The sequence below is a fragment of the Papio anubis genome, chromosome 7 (genome assembly GCF_008728515.1).
Source record: "Papio anubis isolate 15944 chromosome 7, Panubis1.0, whole genome shotgun sequence".
In the NCBI taxonomy this organism is placed as follows: Eukaryota; Metazoa; Chordata; class Mammalia; order Primates; family Cercopithecidae; genus Papio; species Papio anubis.
The window spans coordinates 61,704,003-61,724,787 of NC_044982.1; the positions used below are offsets into that span (position 1 = coordinate 61,704,003).

General features: G+C 37.3%; 1 long non-coding RNA gene across 2 annotated transcripts in view; it reads left to right on the top strand.

The window, feature by feature from the left end:
• Positions 1–1,299: 1,299 nt before the first annotated feature.
• Positions 1,300–20,785, top strand: part of LOC110743777 — a 109,048-nt gene continuing 89,562 nt past the window's right edge. Inside the window, exons 1-5 of one of the 2 annotated variants that reach the window (XR_002523351.1) lie at positions 1,300–1,490; positions 2,208–2,303; positions 6,892–6,986; positions 7,290–7,330; positions 8,345–8,471. This is a non-coding gene — a long non-coding RNA (uncharacterized LOC110743777). The remainder of the gene's footprint in view (positions 1,491–2,207; positions 2,304–6,891; positions 6,987–7,289; positions 7,331–8,344; positions 8,472–20,785) is intronic. The other variant, XR_002523352.1, reaches the window with a different exon arrangement.

Genomic DNA, 20,785 nt, shown 5'->3' on the forward strand with positions numbered 1-20,785 from the left:
AATTGGAAAGCTAGCACTGTGGATAGAGACATTTCATGGTTTGTACTCACAGTTTTCTACCTATACCCTGACGGTGAATTAATCTGTAAAATTTGGTGTTAATTTAGGGGCACATGGATAATTGAACCCTAAACTGGCCCATAGATTGGTTTGCAGTTGTACTACTAACTTTAAGTGATTATCATGCAAAATGATTCATGCTTTTGGGAACACTGTTACCAATACTGACACTACTATTGTGAGGTGTGGAGGAGAAGACAAATGTAAATGGAAAAAATACAGACTCAGGGAGGGGTTTTGGCAAAACTGCTTATATGTTATGAGAATGCTGACCTCCAAAGAGAGTGTCATCTAGGAAAATGGTTAAAATGTGACCACATTCGAAGTTAACGATTTAGGCAGTGAAAATAAATGGCCTGATATGATGCTTTTGTTCTAATGTTAAGCATTAGAACATAAGGTGATTACTAATATTTCTAAATTCACTTTCAGAATTGCAATCCTTTTAAATATTGTTTTTACACTGTTTTGATTATATAAACATTTTTTGGAAATAGTTTTGAATTTTGCTTTTAAAATAATTTTTACCTAGTTTGCTAATTATTTTTTGTTAAAGTTGATTAGAACCTTCCAAATGTTAGATGGTTATTTCAAAATTTTGAAATACTTGAGTGTGGAAATGGCAACTTTTAAGTTATCCAGCATGAGCTTAAATCAAATAGACATCATCAAAAGTGAACATTCTAGGTTAACATTTCAAAGTAGTTTGGAATGTAACCATGTAAATCCCATTTAAAGTAATATGATTTCCCAAACTTGAAATGTCATTTCATGTGCACAGTTTTGAAAATATGTCCTAAAAATGTCTCTCTCTGTTCCTGTCATCATAATGTCAGTCAGATCAAAGTTTGTTTCTTCTTCATCTTTCAATTTTGAAAATACAGAAAGGCAACATAATACTGTGAACATAAACTTTTCACTCATGGGGAATTTATGGCTGGTTATTAGAAGAAAACATTGTTAAGAAATTTTATAAATGAAATGTCTCATTTTATTATAGCTGATTCTAAAAAGATCACACTGCATATAATTTCCCATTTAAACACAGAAATTAATTATTTTATATACTTGTTGAAATTGATGTGAGTAGTGACCTAGTTTCAGGGTGAACTTTTAGAAATTGACTCTCACTAATATGAACTTAAGCCAAAGTAGATGCCATTAACAGTGAACATTCTGGGTTAAAATTTCAAAGTAGATTGGAAAGTGGACTTACCTTAGGAAATTCTGGTTTAGGTGACCCTGATGCCTGCATTAAAAACAACAGCAGCAGCAACAACAACAACAACAACAGCAACAACATAGGTGATTCTGATGATCACCAGGATTGAAAATCACTGGACCATTGCTTTGAGAGATGGTGCCATGGCCAGAGACAGAGGTCCACTATCCATTGGTTGATATCCATTCTTCTGTGGAGAATCCTGCTGGTGAGTTCCTATTACAACATTGAAATGGTAATCTCTGGGAGTTAAGGTTGCAAACAGGTAAGAACATTTTTTTCTACATTTTTATTCCACATACTCCTGCTCTCCTAACCTCCACCCATAGCATTGGCTAACTTATCTATTTTGCCTTGCCTCTTCCCATCTGAATATTTGCAAGCAAATGTGTAACAGTGGCTTTAAGTGGTGCTAACTGGCTTGAGAGAGTCAACTGTAAAATTTTCAGAAATTTTGTGAAGTAGTTGTTAAACACAATCATTATATATATATATATATATTTATTTATTTTTTGAAATGGAGTTTCCCTCTTGTTGCCCAGGCTGGAGTGCAACGGTGTGATCTCAGTTCATAGTAACCTCCGCCTCCTGGTTCAAGCGATTCTCCTGCCTCAGCCTCCCGAGTAGCTGGGATTACAGGCACACGCCACCACGCCCGGCTAATTTTATATTTTTAGTAGAGACGGTGTTTCTCCATGTTGGTCAGACTGATCTTGAATTCCTGACCTCTGGTGATCTGCCTGCCTCAGCCTCCCAAAGTGCTGGGATTACAGGCATGAGCCACCACCCTTGGCCAACACAATCATTATTAAAAATTAAATTATATAAACACAATTAATTTATATTAATATAAAATAACTCAATATTCAAAATTTATTACTTCCTAATTCTTTTATCACTTTTAACTATTATCTCTGCTCTTCAGGTTATATATCAATTATCTGGTGAAAGAGACACTTCTTTGCATCTCTTCCAAACTTGGCCCTCAGAGACTTCATGTTGGTAACTTAAAATCGGCCAGGTGGGAGTCTTTATACTACAGCAATCAGCAAATGGTGCAAATCAGGGCTTGATTTAACGTTTTGTTGATTGCCTACATTTTAGAAGTGATGGAGAAAATGTTAAATACTGAATAAACTTAAAGTGTGTCCTGTCTGTGGCTATGATATTGTGAATAGCATAAAAAACATGAAGACATTTCTGCCAGTATTTACAAACTGTTATCTAATTTAGCAAAGAAGTCACTCACTTTATTGACGAATGAGTGAATTTCCAGCACATGGTTTATTTCACTTTCATCTTATTCCTTAATGTAAACAAAATTATCAACCAACATTTTGTCATAACTACACTCATTTCTTAATGATGTGAGTGATTTCTGTGCTGAATTGGATAGTAATCAAGCATATATTCATAGTCTGATTTTGTGACACTATTGTTGGCATATAATTATAAAAACTGATAGTGGATTTTTAAGAAATAGCAAGTCACACTGAAGTTAAATGTATATGAAGTTTACAATAAAGAATATTATATATTTATTATTTTGTGAATTGTAGGTTACATGTTTTGCATCAGCAGAATTTCTAATAAACATATGTGTGCATGTGTATATATATATGTATACGAGAGATATATATGCATACATCTTTTCCTGAAGATGTGGTTAATTTACCAGCTCATCACTGCATACAGTTCTTGAAGTGAAGTTGGGAGCCATTTAGTCTAAACTTTCTGTATTCAGATATTGACTAGATGAAAACTTAAAACCGCTCAACCCAGTTAAATTTATGCAAAGGTTAATAGGCAGCTGCTAGTGTATGATTTCCCTTCCAAAATGTTTATTTCCATTGCTCATGCATTAAATTCTACTTTAGCGATTTATTAGTCTGAGTTCTAATACTTTTTGATCTTGTAAGTAGTGATTACCAAATGGGAGTCTGTTTATTGGGAATACTGGAGAAAATACAGTTTTCCAACAACACCTCCTCCCATCCAAACTTGCTAAATTATATAAAAGAATCTGTCTTTTTAATGTTTCCCAGACTGGGGTTTGGAGACCATTTCTTGAATCTTGTGTTAAATATAAATAGCCCCAGAGAAGAAATCATGTAACTCAGCGACTGCCCTAGTTAGATAGGATTAACAGACAGTAGAGATCAAGACCATGTGGACACAACCTTTCTTCCCCACCTCCCCCAGGCTTCTAAAGCTGAGTGGAATAATGAATTCTGGTAAAAGGCATGCCAAGCTAACTGCAAATGGAAATTCTCTAGACAATCACTTTTAACTATCTGGAAAAATATTAGAAAGGAGTCTTTCCTATTCCCTTGGCTTCTTTGCTCAGGCAGGAAATATGCTGTGTCTTCAAGTGAAGTGTTATGAAAATCAGGGATTGTTCATCCGTTTTGTGTGGGCCAGCTATATGGCTTCCCAGCATGCATGCCCATCTGTCCTGCAATAAAACCTTTAATTTTTTATGCCTGTAGTTTTTACAAAACTCTTGGCAGAAAATGGAATGAACATGATTCTGTCTATCTGGTTGGTCATTTTGGGCCTATATTGCTCTTTTCTGAGACAGGTACAGAGTCTTCTAAAGGGCTTACCAGGTGTCCAATCTAAATCAATGAGAACATTCTTTTTTCTAACCCAACACATCCAGTTTGCCTGGAAATCAGCAGGTTTTCCTGTCAACCTTCCAGTTAACATATATTTGCTTTTCTTCCAAGGAGAAGGTGAAGTTTGCTAAAACTAACAGGTAGAAAGTTTTTCCAACTTTTACTTTTTAGGCATGGGCTTGGAGTTTGTAAAGAAAGGTTTTGTATGATTTATTGTATTGAAAAATGCTAAGGGAGTAGGTTTTATGTATTCTCACCCCAAATATGATAACTGTGTGAGATAATGCATATGTTCATTAGCTCAATTTAGCCAATCCACCATATATACATATTTCAAAATACGTTGTACACAATAAATGCATATATAGTTATTTGTCAATTAAAAATTGAAAAGAAAACAAAAAGGCTTTGTTCAAAAATCTACTCAGTGGTGGCTAAATAATTCAAATGTATATTTCTAATTTCTTGATTGGTTGGGTGTGTAAGTGTAAAGTAACAATTTTAAGGATAGAAACCGAGACAAAATTGTGTGTCATGACAATATCCCCTTTCTTACCAGTTAAAGAAAAACTGGACATATTTGCTGACACATACATTTTTCTTTTGAATTTTTAGCTATGAGTTTGACATAGTTATTTTGGCTAAATTTTCTTGCCAATTTTGTGCTTTTCTCTGCAACAATTTTTTATTTTAGTTTATTGGCTCTCAGAGCATAGGGACTATAATTGTTCATACTGTTTTATGTACAGGGTGACCATAGCATTTGGAAATACAGATATTATTATTTTAATGTATATTATAATGAGTTGCCAATAAACCATTTATTCTGTATTTGTGTTTCCTGATTCAGTGGTCACCCTTTATAACCTAGAGTAAGTCACGTGGGGACTAGATATGGCTAAAAGCAAGAACAAGGTGTCTGCCCCCATCTCCCGTCAGCTATCATTCAGCTGGGGCAGGTAGTGGTCTTATATAAATGCTCTGGAGTCACATCATCTGTGGACTTAATTTAGGCAAAATTTGTAGAATATATCACCTCAAGCATTTATAATTTTTCTGTGTTATAAACAATCCAATTATACTTTTAATTATTTTAAAATGTACAATACATTATTGTTGACTGTAGTCACCCTGATGTGCTATAAATGCTAGATCTTAGTCATTCTATCTAACTATATTTTTGTCCCTATTAGCCATCCCCACCTTCCCCTACCCCATCCTTCCCAGCCTCTGGTAACCATCCTTCTACTGTCTATCTCCATTAGTTCAATTGTCTTAATTTTTAGCTTCCACAAATAAGTGAGAATGTGCGATGTTTGTCTTTCTGTGCCTGGCTTATTTCACTTAATATAATGACTCCAGTTCCATCCATGTTGCTGCAGATGACAGGATCTCATTCTTTTATATGGCTGAATAGTACTCCGTGGTTTGCATGTACCACATTTTCTTTATCCATTCATCTGTTGATGGACACTTAGGTTGCTTCCAAATCTTGGCTATCATGACTAGTGCTACAGTAAACATAGGAGTTCAGATATTGCTTTGACATACTGATGTCCTTTCTTTTGGGAATATACCTAGCAGTGGATTGCTGGATTGTATGGTAGTTCTATTTTTAATTTTTTGAGGAACCTCCATGCTGTTCTCCATAGTGGTTGTACCAATTTACATTCCCTTCAACAGTGCATGAGGGTTCTCTTTCCTCTACCTCCTCACCAGCATTTATTATTGCCCGCTTTTTTTGTATATAAGCCATTTTTTACTAAGGTGAGATGATATCTCATTGTAGTCTTGATTTGCATTTCTCTGATCATCGATGATGATGAGCACCTTTTTATATGTCTGTTATTTGTATATCTTCTTTTGAGAAATGTCTATTCAAATCTTTTGCCCATTTTAATATCAGATTATTAGATTTTTTCCTATTTAATTGTTTAAGCTCCTTATATATTCTGGTTATTAATTCCTTGTCAGATGGATAGTTTGCAAATATTTTCTCCCCATTTGTGGGGTTTCTCTTCACATTGTTGATTGTTTCCTTTGCTGTGCAGAAGCTTTTTGACTTAATGTGATCCCATTTGTGCATTTTTGGTTTGGTTGCCTGTGCCTTTGGGGTATTACTTGATAAATCTTTGCCCAGACCAATGTCCCAGAGAGTTTCCTCAATGTTTTTGTTTAGTAGTTTCATAGTTTGAGGTCTTAGATTTAATCTTTAATCCATTTTGATTTGATTTTTGTATATGGTGAGAGAGAGGGATCTAGCTTCATTCTTCTGCCTATGGAAATCCAGTTTTCCTGGCACCATTTATTGAAGAGACTGTTCTTTCCCCAATGTTCTTGGCACTTTTGTTGAAAATGAGTTCACTGTTGATGTACAGATTTATCTCTGGGTTCCTTATTCTGTTCCATTCTTCTATATGTCTGTTTTTATGCCAGGACTATGCTGTTTTGGTTACTAGAGCTCTGTAATATAATTTGAGGTCAGATAATATGATTCTTTCAGTTTTGTTCTTTTTGCTCAGCATAGATTTGCTTATTCTGTGTCTTTTGTGGTTTCATTGAGCTTTTGCAAAACAGCTACTTTGAATTTTCTATCTGAAAGGTCACCTATCTCTGTAACTTTGAGATTGGTAATTGTACTTTATTTAGTTTGTTTGGCGAAGTCATGTTTTCTTGGATGGTCTTAATGCTTGTGATGTTTGTTGACGTCTGGGCATTAAAAGTTAAGTATTGTAGGTCTTTCCAGTGTGAGTTTGTTTGTATTTTTACTTCTTGGGAAGGCTTTCTGAGTTTTCAAAAGGAATTGAGTGTTGTGATCTAAATTATTGGTCACTGAGGCCATATATTCATTAGTGGGCACCGCGAGCCCAGTAACATTATAGCTCTTTCAGACTTGTAGAGGTACTACTTTGGTGGACCTGGGTAAGATCCAAGAAAATTTCTCAGATTACCAGGCAGAGACTGTTGTTCTCTTCCCTTATTTTCCTCCAGAATACTGGAGTCTCTCTCTTTGTGCTGAGCTGCCTGGAACTTGGGGAAGGATTACACAGGCACTCCTCTGGCCACCACCACCAGGACTATACCAGGTAAGACCTGAAATCAGTACAATGCTGGGTCTCGCCTGAGTCCCACAGTGACCACTGCCTGGCCCATTTTCCAAGAGCTCTTCAGAGAGCAGGTGATGAATTCAATCAGGCTTATGATGCCCTTCCCTTCAAGGCAGTGAGCCACACCCCGGCCCAGGGCAGGTCCACGAATGTCATCCAGGAGCCAGGGCCTGGAGTTGGAAACCTTAGGAATTTGCTTGCTACTCTAAAACTGCAGCTGACCTGGCACCCAAGCCCCAAGAGAAAGTCCTTCTCACTCTTATCTTTCCTTTCCTCATGCAGAAGAATTCTCTCCCTGTGGCCACCACCACGTGACACCTATGGTGAGTACTGTTTGGGCTCCACTGATGTTCACTCAAGGTCCAAGGGCTTTTCAGTCAGCTTGTGGTGAATTCTTCCAGGCATGAGTCTTTCTCTTCAGGGCAGCAAGCTCTCCTCTGGCCCAGGCTGGGTCCATAAATGCCATACAGGAGCTAAGGTATGGAATTAAGGACCCCAGAACCATGCTTAATTTTCTAACCCTCTCTGGCCAAGCTGGTGCCTAAGCTGCAAGATAAAGTCCCCTTTATTCTTCCCTCTCCTTTCCTCAAGCAGAAGGAACCTCTCCTTGTGGCCATTACAGCCGGGAATACACTGGGTCACCTGTGAAGCCAGCACGGGCCTGGGTCTCATCCAAGGCCGGTGTGACCATTCCCTGGGTACCACTGGTGTTTATGCAAGGCCCAAGGGCTCTTCAGTCAGCAGGTGATAAATCCTGCCAAAACTGGGTCTTTCCCTTCAAGGCAGCAGGTTCCTCTTGCCCCAGGCTGTGTCTAGAAATGTTTCCTGGCTGGTAGGGCCTAGAAAGGGGGCCTCAGGACTCTGCCTAGTGCTCCATTCTACCATGACTGAACTGGTATCCAAGTTGCAAGATAAAGTCCTTTGTACTTTCCTCAAGGAGAATGAAGTCTCTCCCAGAGCTGCTACCTGGGATTAAAGGAGGAGTGATGCAAGCACTCCCTTGCTGTCCTGGCTGGTGTCTCACTAGGTTGTGCACCCAAGTCTACTGGCTCTGAGCCCAGCACAGCACCAAGACTTGCCCAGGAATTGCAGTCCTTGTGGCATGGGATGCCTTTCAAATTTATTTAGGACCCCAGAGCACTTTAGCCTATGTGAGGGCACTTGCCAAAACTCAGGTTCCAACCACTGGAGTGGATGATTCCTCTCAGTCTATGGCTGGTCCAAATGCTCCCTCTGTGGGCACTGGCTGAATTCTGCCCCATGTTGATTTCTGCTGACAGGGCAGTACTGAGTTCCAATGCAAAGTCCCGTAATCACTGCACTCTCCCTTCCTCAAGCACACAGATTCTGTCTCCACACCATGGGGTCACCGTTGCAGGACTGGGGAGAAGTGATGTCGGCAATTCAAGACTGCCTTTCCTACCCTCTTCAGTGTCTCTTTCCTTGATACGATGTTTAAACCAGGTACTCTGATTGCTCATCTGATTTTTGGTTCTTATGAAGGCTGCTTTCTTGTATGGATAGTTGTTTAATTTGGTGTTCTTTTTGGGAGGATGATTGCTGGAGAGTTTTCCATTTATCTCTGCTTCTGCCTGTTACTATTGTCTCAATTTAAGCAACCTTAACATGAGGGGGTTAAGAAGAGAGAGGGAGAAGAGACAGAGAAATAACAGAGGTGATTTCATCATTCTATTCAGTGTGTCTATGACCTCAAAGTAAGTGTGAGAGGGAAGGTGTGAGCTGTTGTTCTTCCTCAGGTGCTCTCAGTTCTTTCATGCTTCTCATAGAATGAGATCATAATGTGAAATTGTGATTCAAACGTTCATCATTTATTGGATGTTAAACCAGAAGGTTTAATCTATGTCTGGAAGGAAAGATATGATTGACTTATTGAGAAATGGTATATTGGTTTTGTATGTGGGTCTTTTAAGAGACTTTCAATAGCAATTTTGACCATATTTGACTTTTTGTCTTATGAAATATAAAAACCTAAAGCCTAACTAAGGAGGTAAGTCTACTATAGTTATTTTCATTTGTACTGCATAGATATACAGAACAGAGAACAGAGAGGCAAATTCACTTATTGACCTAGGTACTGGTGGTTATTGTAATTTGGCTAGAGAATCAGGAATGCAAATAAACTCCGATTTGTTTAGGTTACTTATAAATATAGATTTTTCTATCTTTATAATAAGTGTGAAATATTTTATTTAAGTGTTCAATAAGTTTTATTTATATTCTTACCTGTGGTCTAAAATGTTCAGTATCCTGTCTTTATTTCTTAGTGTTTATACTCTTTTAGCTAGTCAATTACTTTTTAAACTTATGAGCTCATCTTTTATTCCATTGAGCTCATCTTCTTTCTTGGTTGTAAGTTGCAAAGATCCTGAGCCCAGATTGAGGATTGAATGGGTTCATGGGACAGAAAAAAGACCAGTGTGGGGAAATGAAAGGAAATGAAAGAAGAAACATCATGCATATGTATTACATTGTAGTTGCAATGAATTGCCATCAATTAAGTGACCACATGATTAGTACCATTCACTGTCATTTAGATATATTAAGTGTAACCAGCAAAAAGAATCACATGAAGTCATGGAAAGGTTTTAAGTAGCAGATTATCATAGTTTGATTTACATCTTTAAAATTCACTCCTCCTGCTATGGGGAAGAAAACTATAAAAGCAAGGAACTAGTTAGGCCACTGAGGTCATCCAGGCTACAGATGATGTGGCATATAGATCTGGGTAGTCATAGTGGAGATGGAGAGAAGTAGATTGATTGGAACATTCTTGGGAGGTACAACCAATTTCATAATGTCAAAGTAATTTATTTTATTTAAAAATTATTTTTAATTACAAAAATATATTTTGTGTGTAGTATTATAAAACATTATCTCAAAGTTGTTATAAGGATTAACTGAGCTAGTATGTGTGAACTCTCACAGTAAATGAATGGGCTTTTAAATACTTACTGTTTAAGTTGCTATTTGGGGGGAGAATTTGGCAGCAATAGATAGTAAGTGGTAAAACAGGAATTAGAAGCCAGATTTTTCTAACTGTTGAAGTGTATATGCTCTTTCCACTACCCACACTGCTTCTCCAATATTTATTTAAAAGCCAATATCTTACTCTAAGTATTGTCTCACATTGTAAGATATTTAGATACTGGCCGGGCGCGGTGGCTCAAGCCTGTAATCCCAGCACTTTGGGAGGCCGAGACGGGTGGATCACGAGGTCAGGAGATCAAGACCATCCTGGCTAACACGGTGAAACCCCGTCTCTATTAAAAAATACAAAAAACTAGCTGGGCTTGGTGGCGGCGCCTGTAGTCCCAGCTACTCGGGAGGCTGAGACAGGAGAATGGCATGAACCCGGGAGGCGGAGCTTGCAGTGAGCTGAGATCCGGCCACTGCACTCCAACCTGGGCGACAGAGCGAGACTCCGTCTCAAAAAAAAAAAAAAAAAAAAAAAAAGATATTTAGATACTTAGAGTAAGATATATAGGATCAGCTTAGCTGGGTGACTCTGCCTCAGGATTTCTTATGAGGTTGCATTCGAGATAGTGACCAGGGGTACAGTAATCTGAAGGCTTGACTGGAGCTAGAAGAACTGCCTGCAAGCTGGTTCACTCACGTAGCTCTTGGCAGGGGGCCTTAGTTTCTTACCACACTAACCTTTCCACAGGGCTGTGTTATAGACTGCATCTTTGTGTCCCCTTTAAATTTATATGTTGAAATACTAGCCCCAAATGTGACTCTGTTTAGAGACAGGGCCTGTGAGGAGGTGACAAAGGTTAAATGAAGTCTTAAGGATGGGTCCCTAATATGATCAGGCCGATGCTCTTATAAAAAGATGAAGAGACACCAGAGCTCTGTCTTTTTGCCATGAGGGGACCTAGCAAGAAGGTGGCTGTCTGTAAGCCAGGAAAAGACCTCTCACCAGGAACTGATAGGTTAGCACCTTGCTCTTGAACTTCCCAGTCTCCAGAACTGTGAAAAACCAATTTCTCTTATTTAAGTCACACAGCCTGTGGTGTGAGAGACCGAGCTGATTAATACAGGCTGCTTGAGTATTTTCATGACATGGCAGTTAGTGTTCCTCAGAATGAGCCATCCAAGAAAGACAGAGTACAAGTAGGAAGGCTGTCTTTTATGATCCAGTTTCAGGAGACACAAACTGATACTTCTGCCATATTCTAAGTCACTAAATCTACCCACACTTAAGGAGAAGAGAATTAAACCTCACCTTTGCAATGGATTTCACGATATTTTAAAACCATCACAAGGCCTTTATATAAACTTCTTTTTCCTTTATGAAATGTTATTTCCAGTAATATTGGTTCCATTTCATAAAAGAAAAAGAAGTTGTACTCTGAAAAGTAAGTTAGGTAAAGTGTGCATTAATATATAACTGACTAGGTGCCTGCTCAATAAATAATAATTTCCTTCCTTCATAATTCAGAGATAATCTCAAAGCTAAGAGATGAATGCTAGGACAGTGTGGTTCTTTTGGGTGGCCTCTAAGTATGTCTTTTATCCTTCTTATATTCATTATAACAATACTTGTATCACACAAACATATTTTAAACCTCATTTATCTAATTTAATTAAGTTCATACATTCATTTGTGACTTTATTATTATTTTTTCTCTTTGACCTGAAAATAAAAACTCTGCTTAGTAATTTTATGGATATATGTCAGTGATTTTTTAAAAAAAATTTCTACATATAGGAGTTGTAAGGAACAAAAATTTAAATAAAAATAATGTATCTCTAATACAAGTGAAGATCAGTACTATCTAAAAATAGAAAAGAAATTCATAATTAAAGCAGCATTTCTGACTGTAGCCTTATTATTTTAGCATGTTTCCAGCTGTGGGTGGCTCTACATGTCTTCAGGCATAATCACATATCAGTATGCATGCAGTGATTTTCTTAATGTCCATTAATTCTTGTATAAACTCTTTGCATAAATCTGTACCAATCAGGGTGTGATTAGAACCTTATTGTGCTGCAAAATCTAACTATACTGAAGTGAGATTCAGGAATAATTTTTAACTTTTACTAAATTATTTTTTGTTCTTGCTTTTAAAAGAAATTCATTGAACTGCAGAATTTGAATGAGATGATAATGAATACCTTATGAAGTAGGAAGCTGTCCATATCAGGAAGCCATTGTACTGATTTTTTTTAGAGGTCAGCATTTATTGTTCGAAGGAAATATTTAGAATACTTTAAAAGTTCCAATAACTATAAAGTTTCAATAGTGTTTCTTTCAATGCTTGACATAATTATTTCATTTCTAGTAAGCAATTTTTAAAAATCTGGAGTAGAAAAACACACATTACACTGAAAAGAGGTACCCCAGATCTGTGGAAGGTCTCTCTTGTCCAGAATCTCAAGAGTAAAGTCAGGAATAAACACATAAGGCCATTGATATTTGGGTTACATTTACTGGGAAATACACAATAAGTGTAATGCACAAATGTCTAAAACCCAAGAGAAGAGAGAGTTTGGTTTTGATAAATGGCAAGGTTAAGAAAGCTATCATAGTTTTTCTTGAAAAAATTATATTGGTTTGTCTTAGAAGATAGAGCCAACTGCCTGAGTGACTAAATGATTGTTAATGTTAGTCTCCATTTGGGCAGGGTTTCTGCATATTAATTTCTAAGTCTGATCCTTTTGGATTTGCTTTGTGTTTCACCCTATATAATTAGCTTGATTGTAGTAACCACTTTACTATATATATGTATATCTATATGTTCACATATAGTAAATATATATATAAACATTCTGCTAAACACCTTAAATTTATACAATAAAAAGTAAAACAAACAAAAAACTACTACCTATATGTTTTATCTGTCTAGCCCTGATGTCTTATCTGTCTCGCCTTTCTCCTGATATCCTGACTCATGTATAACAACCACCTGTTTATCTCTATTAGGCTATCTCATAGACTATTCGAATTCAACATTTCCAGAACAACTCTTCATCTTGAGCTCCAGATTTTCCTGCACATAAATTGTTTAGCTCAATGAAGTCAAAGCCATCATCCAGCTTTTCATGTTGGAAATCTGGACATTATGCTTGAGGCTTTCCTGTTTTGTTACTGTCCCTCTGCCCTTCCTCCTCCTTCACGTACAAATTAATCACCTGATTCTATTTAGCTTATCTCCTAAATGTCTCTCTACTCTGTCTCCTTGGCAGTCACCCTCAGGCCACTACTAGGATTAGGTTCATATTATTTCTTTTAGTTGGTCATCTGGTTTCTCATAGTATCTTTTTCCAATTTTTCCTCTATTGTGATCAAAGTGATTTTGTTAAGTGCAAATCTGATCATGCTACTCTCATGCATAAGAATCATTGAAGCGGCTGGGCGCGGTGGCTCAAGCCTGTAATCCCAGCACTTTGAGAGCCGAGACGGGTGGATCACGAGGTCAGGAGATGGAGACCATCCTGGCTAACACGGTGAAACCCCGTCTCTACTAAAAAATACAAAAAACTAGCTGGGCGAGGTGGCGGGCGCCTGTAGTCCCAGCTACTCGGGAGGCTGAGGCAGGAGAATGGCGTGAACCCGGGAGGCGGAGCTTGCAGTGAGCTGAGATCCGGCCACTGCACTCCAGCCTGGGCGACAGAGCGAGACTCTGTCTCAAAAAAAAAAAAAAAGAATCATTGAAGCATGCATGCTCTCATGCTTCAGTGATTTCCATTTATTCCTCAGGTTAAAGGCCAATCTCTAGTACGGTATACAAGATCATTATGAACTGCATCCTTGCATTTCTTCTGAACCTTATTTCCTTCACCTAATTATGTGCACCTTGTTCTCTAGATATATTGTTAAGCTGTTCTTCCATGCCATGGTACACATAGTTTCTTTTCTCTCCAGTTCATAGATTTTGAGCTTGGCAAATTTGTATTCTTTCTTCAGTATGTGGCTCAGATGTCACACTTCTTCTGAGAACTTTCCAGGCCCCACCAAGGAGAGTTAGATCTGCCTTCCTCTGAGTTTCAATTGCACTTTGTGTTTGTTTCTGCTATAGAATTTGTTGAATCATATGAAAATTACTTGTGTACTTGTACATTTCCTCTGTAGACTGTGGGTTTCCTTAGGAGACAAAACTATAACTTACTTATCTTTATATTTCCTATCATCCAAAGATAATAGGAACTTGGCAAATGCTTATTAAATAAATGAGCAAATCAAAGTGTCTTATTAGCAACACGAATAGCAACAGTGTCTAGACAAATGATTCTGCAGAAGCAGGACATGTTCACCAAACACCATTTCTTATATCTACTCTTAATAAAAGCAGAGACTTACAAATTCATCAGTGTTGGAACTATGATAAACAAACTTGGAATTATTACATTCATTTACAAACAACTTTGGTTATCTTGTACTCTCAAGCGTCTGAGTGACACTGAGCCCAGGAGTAAGAAAAATAAAAGATGAATGTATCTTTGTTTGGAAAAATATCCTAAACCCATTTATGCAATGAGTAAGGAAACTGAAACCTTGCAACTCTAATGATTAGTCCATTCTCTGCCTGAACAGGAGGCAAGGGGGACTATAGAGCACAGAGATGTTAGTAGAAAGCAGACTTTCCCATGTGAAATCTGAGAGTCACAGGAGAAATGACAGGTGATAGAAGAAAAGAAAGAGGTGAGAAAAGAAGGGAATAAATTAGAAGGAAGAGTGGTGATAACAATGACAGTGGCAAGGATTTTATGTCTTGTACTCCAGTTGTCTCCTTATAAATCCAGAAATGCTAAGTTTGAAGTTTGAACATGTTTTCTGTATGTGGGTGTGTGTGCACGTCTGTATGTGTGTGTTTACATCCACTTAGGGAAACTCCAGTCCCTAAAGTGAATCCAGAAAACAAGCTTTCCCAGAATTATGCATTCATATTTAGTGTTAGATAATGGAGGACAATGGAGAGTTTAACATGGGAGTTCTTTATGGGCAAAGATTGTGTTTTTAAGAGAGATCTAATTTTGTACTCTTTGCTATTTATAATTAAGTCCTTGGTAAGTATTTTCCTGATTAAGTGATGGAATGTTGTGGCCCCTAAGAAATGTCTGGGTTCAGATGCTATTTTTTGTAATGTGTCTCTTAGATCAGTAGTTCTCAAGTTAGACAGTTTGGCCTGGCTGTAGGAGAAATTATAAAGAGGTAAAGTTTATTTTCCGTATTTCAGCCTTCCTGGTGTTCCTGTCACTGAAGCCAAATCTTCCTGGTATTTTCATTAAAACCCATCCACCAATTTGAGCCCGCTGCAGGGATTTCCACTTGCCACTGTTTTCAGAATTATTTTTGAGTGAATCTGTATTATGGCAGCAATGTCTTCAGCAAAAACTAATGAATTGGGTTGATTAAATTTGTGAATCAGGCTCAGGTTTTTCCCTTCTTTACACTCTCATCTAAATAACCCCTACAAAGCCACAGGAATGAGTTGAGAGGTTGTAATCACTGCAGTGGAGCTAGGTGACATGAAGGTCTGGGCCTATCTGTATAACTTACTTGTGCCTATGTATAACTTACTGCTCAGGCCTGATCTTGAGATATGGGTTTTTATCATATGACTTGCTGCTGTGTCTTTTCGACCTGATCACTTGGTGACTGACAATATCCAGTTTATTATGAACATCTCCAATTGCATAGTGGCTTGATGTATGCTACTCAGGCACTCATAGTATATTGGGATTCAGTATCATGCCAGGAACTACCTTTCAAATACAGAATGGTTTTCTGCTGCAGACAACATAACCTTGCTGTAGAACCACAGGTGTCTGCACTGTGTTTGACCAGAAATAGAAGTTGAAGTTGACCAGAAACCCACAGATCATCTTTATAGATCATGGGCACGTCTAGCACCTTTGGAGCTTCTGTCACATAGCCCAAGTGGCAGGGCTGCTTGTACCATAATTTGGTACATATAATTTGGTACATATATAATCTGAATCTATTGCAGAGTCATCTATTGTTCTGGGACTACTCAAAACTGGCAGCCTCCTAGATAAGTATTTGGAAGAATTTTGTTAAGTGTGTGATGCAGTCTCTAGAAGCTAAAGATACAAGCCAGGTGCAATGGCATGTACCTGTAATCCCAGCTACTCAGGAGGCTGAGCTGGGAGGATCCCTGGAGTCCAGGAGTTAAAGTCCAGCCTGAGTAACATAGTGAGACTCCCAATATCTAAAAAAAAAATCTTAAGATGTATGATATATACTAATTACTGTGCTTGTTTCTTAGTGACAGGGAAGAAAGATGCTATAACTAATTACTTTTTTTTTTGGTTACTTACCCTTTACCATTTTATGTATTTCTTATATACTTGTTTAGGGTTCTTCCTCAAATGGACTTGGTCTCCCTTTATACCTTATTCCTTTCAATTCACCACAAGTCAGAGTCCTAGTAAAGGTGATGTTACAGCCTGATCACTTGGTGGCTGACAATACCCAGTTTATTATGAGCATCTCCAATTGCATAGTGACTTGATATATGCTACTCAGGCACCCAGAGTATATTAGGGTTCTTTATTATGCTGGGAACTACCTTTCAAATACAGAACCATTTTCTGTTGCAGACAATATAGCCTTGCTCTAGATCCACAGATGTGGTTATGTCAGAGGTTATTGCCACCTTACTTACGCCTGGAAATGCAATTGTTGTTGCCATTTGGCAGGCAAGCAATTGGATTCCAGAATGTCATCCTTAAGATTGCTTCCTAGGACTATTTTCTTGATTGGGTTCTATCAGAAGCACATGCTAAGACAGAAATCCTTGTGTAGGTGATTTATTTGGAAGATGAAGGAAATACTGAGACAGGGAAGGGACAGCTGCCAATAAGTGCACATCAGCAAGCCAGTTACCATTGGGGTAATTGAACTTAACTCCCTTGGGGAAACTCTGGAGCCAGTGTAGGCACATGCCTCAGGGTTATCTCACCGGAGGAGCCACACCAACTGCTTTCAGTCATTGATTGAGAGTTTCTGGAGCCAGTGGATAATTAATTCTCCAGCATTTGTGGCCTGCTGCGTGGGTTGGCAGAGCAGATATCCATGTCCAGAGAAGATCTTTATGTCTTCAGTTGGGAATTGAATTGATGTGTGCTTAGGTAGGAAGGACAAGGAGATATGGGCAGTGCACTGACAATATCTGCTACAATGTCCACTTTATATCTTTAGCAAAAAGATTTAGGGCCTGTATATTAAAATTTGGAGTGTAAAAGATATCACATTCATCAAAATATGATATTCTAATAGGTAAGATCCAATCAGTAAGGCAGTAGCTCTTTTTTAGCTAATGTAAAAATGTTGTCTACAATATTACTGAATTTTTCATAGGCTCTTAGGCCACTGTGGTTTCTTTTTGTTTTTAAATAGATAAAAAACATTCAGCACTTACCATAGTGAGTGACTAGATCAAAGAACTATGCAGTATAGATAGTTAACAAAAAGGGGCAGTATTGTAATAGCATGCTGGATAAATGAATAGCTAAGATGGATTAAACTGATACGATCATAGAGACCCTTGAATTCTTCACTATTTCCACTAAAATAAAAATTCTAGCAAAAGTTTATGTCAAGTCTTTAAAACTTTCCATATATTAGGCTATTCCTTCATATAGTGGTTCATTCCATTTAAAAATTTCTAAATTTCCTTTCACTTTGCTGTTTGTTAGCCAATCTGTCAAAAGTATAACTTTAAATTTACTATTGTAATGTACAAACTGCTATAATTACCTCTAAGTATTTCTAATATTATAGTGTTTATCTCACAAATATTGTTTTTATGGTCTATGTTTAGAGCTGCCAGGAACTATTTTGAGGATCAGAATTTATATTTTCCCCCAAAAAGAAGGCATGTGAAAAAACTTAGATATATTTAGATATAATTTTTGACTTAAATCCAACATTCTTTCCTAAATGGTCTTATAAACACTAATTGTTTCTCTCAATAAAAAATATGAAAGTAGGCCGGGCGCGGTGGCTCACGCCTGTAATCCCAGCACTTTGGGAGGCCGAGGCGGGCGGATCACAAGGTCAGGAGATCGAGACCATGGTGAAACCCCGTCTCTACTAAAAATAGAAAAAATTAGCCGGGCGCAGTGGCGGGCGCCTGTAGTCCCAGCTACTCGGGAGGCTGAGGCAGGAGAATGGCGTGAACCCGGGAGGCGGAGCTTGCAGTGAGCCGAGATTGCGCCACTGCACTCCAGCCTGGGCGACAGAGCAAGACTCCGTCTCAAAAAAAAAAAAAAAAAAAAAAAAAAAAAAAAAAAAAAAAATGAAAGTATTACATGGATTTTACATTAGAAGACAAAGAAAATCATCAATAGTTTCTCTTTGAAGCTCTCTAGAAAGATTTCTTTGAACAATTAGTATGTAATAAAGGACTTTTAAATAAGAGATAAATTCAAATTCCTGAAACAATTAGTATATAATAAAGATGTTTTAAACAAAAGATAAATTCAAATTCGGAAAACAAGGTTAGCAAGCCTCTTTATTCTTTTGCTACCTGAATATATTTAGGTAAAATATGCTAAAGTATGTAATGTTTTCTTACTCTTATAACCTGTAAAATCACAGCTAATAATGCACAAGATGTAGTTCAAAATCTATAAATTCAACGTATGTAACTTCATGCGTAGAGTGACTTTGCTCCTGTTCAGAAGATTTAAAAAATTTGCCTGTGATGATATTACCTTGAGAACAAGGAAAGGACAATATATATAAGAATATTGCTATGATTGTCTGTCTTTTAATATGAGAACTACATTCAAGATGTTTATGTGTAGAAACTGAGTATTCCCTTGTCTAGATTGAATAGTAAATTAGAGGTAATTTGGTACAGGTTAGTGTGACCTAGTCTTAATTCTACCATTATTAAATTTTGTCTTCCTAAAAGAGAAAGCAGTGAATTAATCATGATTCTCTGAATTGGTCTGAAAAGTAAACATGCTGAAGAGAACAAATCCTGTCTTGAAATGCAATAGTCTTCAAGTTGCTTGGAAAAACTTGGAGTTGCTGGAGAGAGGCCAGAAGGGAGAGCATTATGAGAACTGAGCCTGGGTCCTCACTGATGGGACCCACTTTGAGTTCCTTTTTAATTCCTTCAAATAATGGTTTGAGATTGATATTGGACTCTACTCTTAGTCTTTCCTTCTTTTTTTTTTTTTTAATTTTCTTTGGCTGTCCTGAAATTTCACAAACACATATCTTTGAAGTCTTTACTATTTGAAATGTGGCTGGTGGACCAACAGAAATGGCATCACTCGGGAGCTTGTTAGAAATGCAGCATCTCACTTCTATGAAATCAGAATTTGCATTTAACATGATCTCTAGGTAACTTGTATTCACATTAATATTTGAGAAGCACTGGTCTGTCTCTCGTTTGTTTTTCTTTCACATTTTCATTCTCATTTTTTTCAACTTTACCTTTTAGTTCTTCCGTTTTTTATCTTCTATATTTCAGCAAACACATTTTAGCTTTCCAAGACAATATTACAATTTCTCTAATTGTTCCATTGGCATAGAATCCTATTCTAATCTTATGGTTACAGTATATTTTCCATCCTGAGAATCCTCATTAGGACAAAAATTAAGTTATTCTCTGTTTTTCTGAATTATCAGTGTTTTTGGGGAAATTCAGTTTGTTTGCCTCAGTTTTTCACTTGTGTGTGTCTTTCTCTGAAATATTAATGAGTTTTGATTTTCTATTCGTATTCATGGAGAAGGTGTTGCATCTGGAAGTGCTGACTACGAATTTTTTTGTATTAGGCAGAGAGGAGCAGCCTGCAGGGAAGCTGCAGGAATCATTTCCGAAAGGATAAAGGGTTTACTCTGATGGGCCAGAGGTAGAAGATAAATTTCTTTAGAGCAGATGGCATGGCTTGTGAATGGAAGTAAACAGCACCTCTCAGTGGAGAGCCAGAATGGGGAGCAAAGAGAGAAAACAGGAAGGGTGTAATTCTACAGGCAGACTTTTATAAGTCTTACCGATTTCAGCTCCTCTTGCCATTACCATTCTTTATACCTCCTTCCTTGACTCTTGCGCTTCTTCTGGGTCATTTAGATGGACCAGCCACCACCTACACATTAGGCCTTGCTGGAAGCTTTATATGATAGTTTGCTGCTTCCTTTCCACCTTTCTGAAAAAATCATTAAGATTTCTGCTCAGTGAACATTCCTTTTCCCATAATTACTGCTCTTAGGGTTTTTTGTCGTAAATATATATATATTATGTATGTCATATATATTATATATGATATATAAATATATATTATGTATGTCATATATATTATATATGATATATAAATATATAATGACATATATATAATATATATATATTTGCTATCTCTTCACTGGGAATTTTAGATATTAGTTGCTATATTTGCTATCTCTTCACTGGGAATTTTAGATATTAGGAGGGAGATAAGTGCATTTGGGTTTTCATTGTTACCAGAAGATTAAGTTTTTCGATGGTGACAATATTCTTATGCAAATTTTATCCTTCTTAACTTACTGGATAGTCTCTCAAGAATTTTTCTAAAAGTGATAATAAGTTGTGTATTGACATAATTTTCAGATAATCACACACACCAAGAAAGAAACCACAGTTGTTTCTGACTGGAATCTCAAGCAACTGAAACAGAGTGAAATGATTTTGTTCACTCAGTACCCACACGCATGCACACATGCACAAACACACATTTCTGTGAGCAAATGAGCAGGCATAATACTAGCTGGATAGTGACTGGCACTTGAATGATAACAA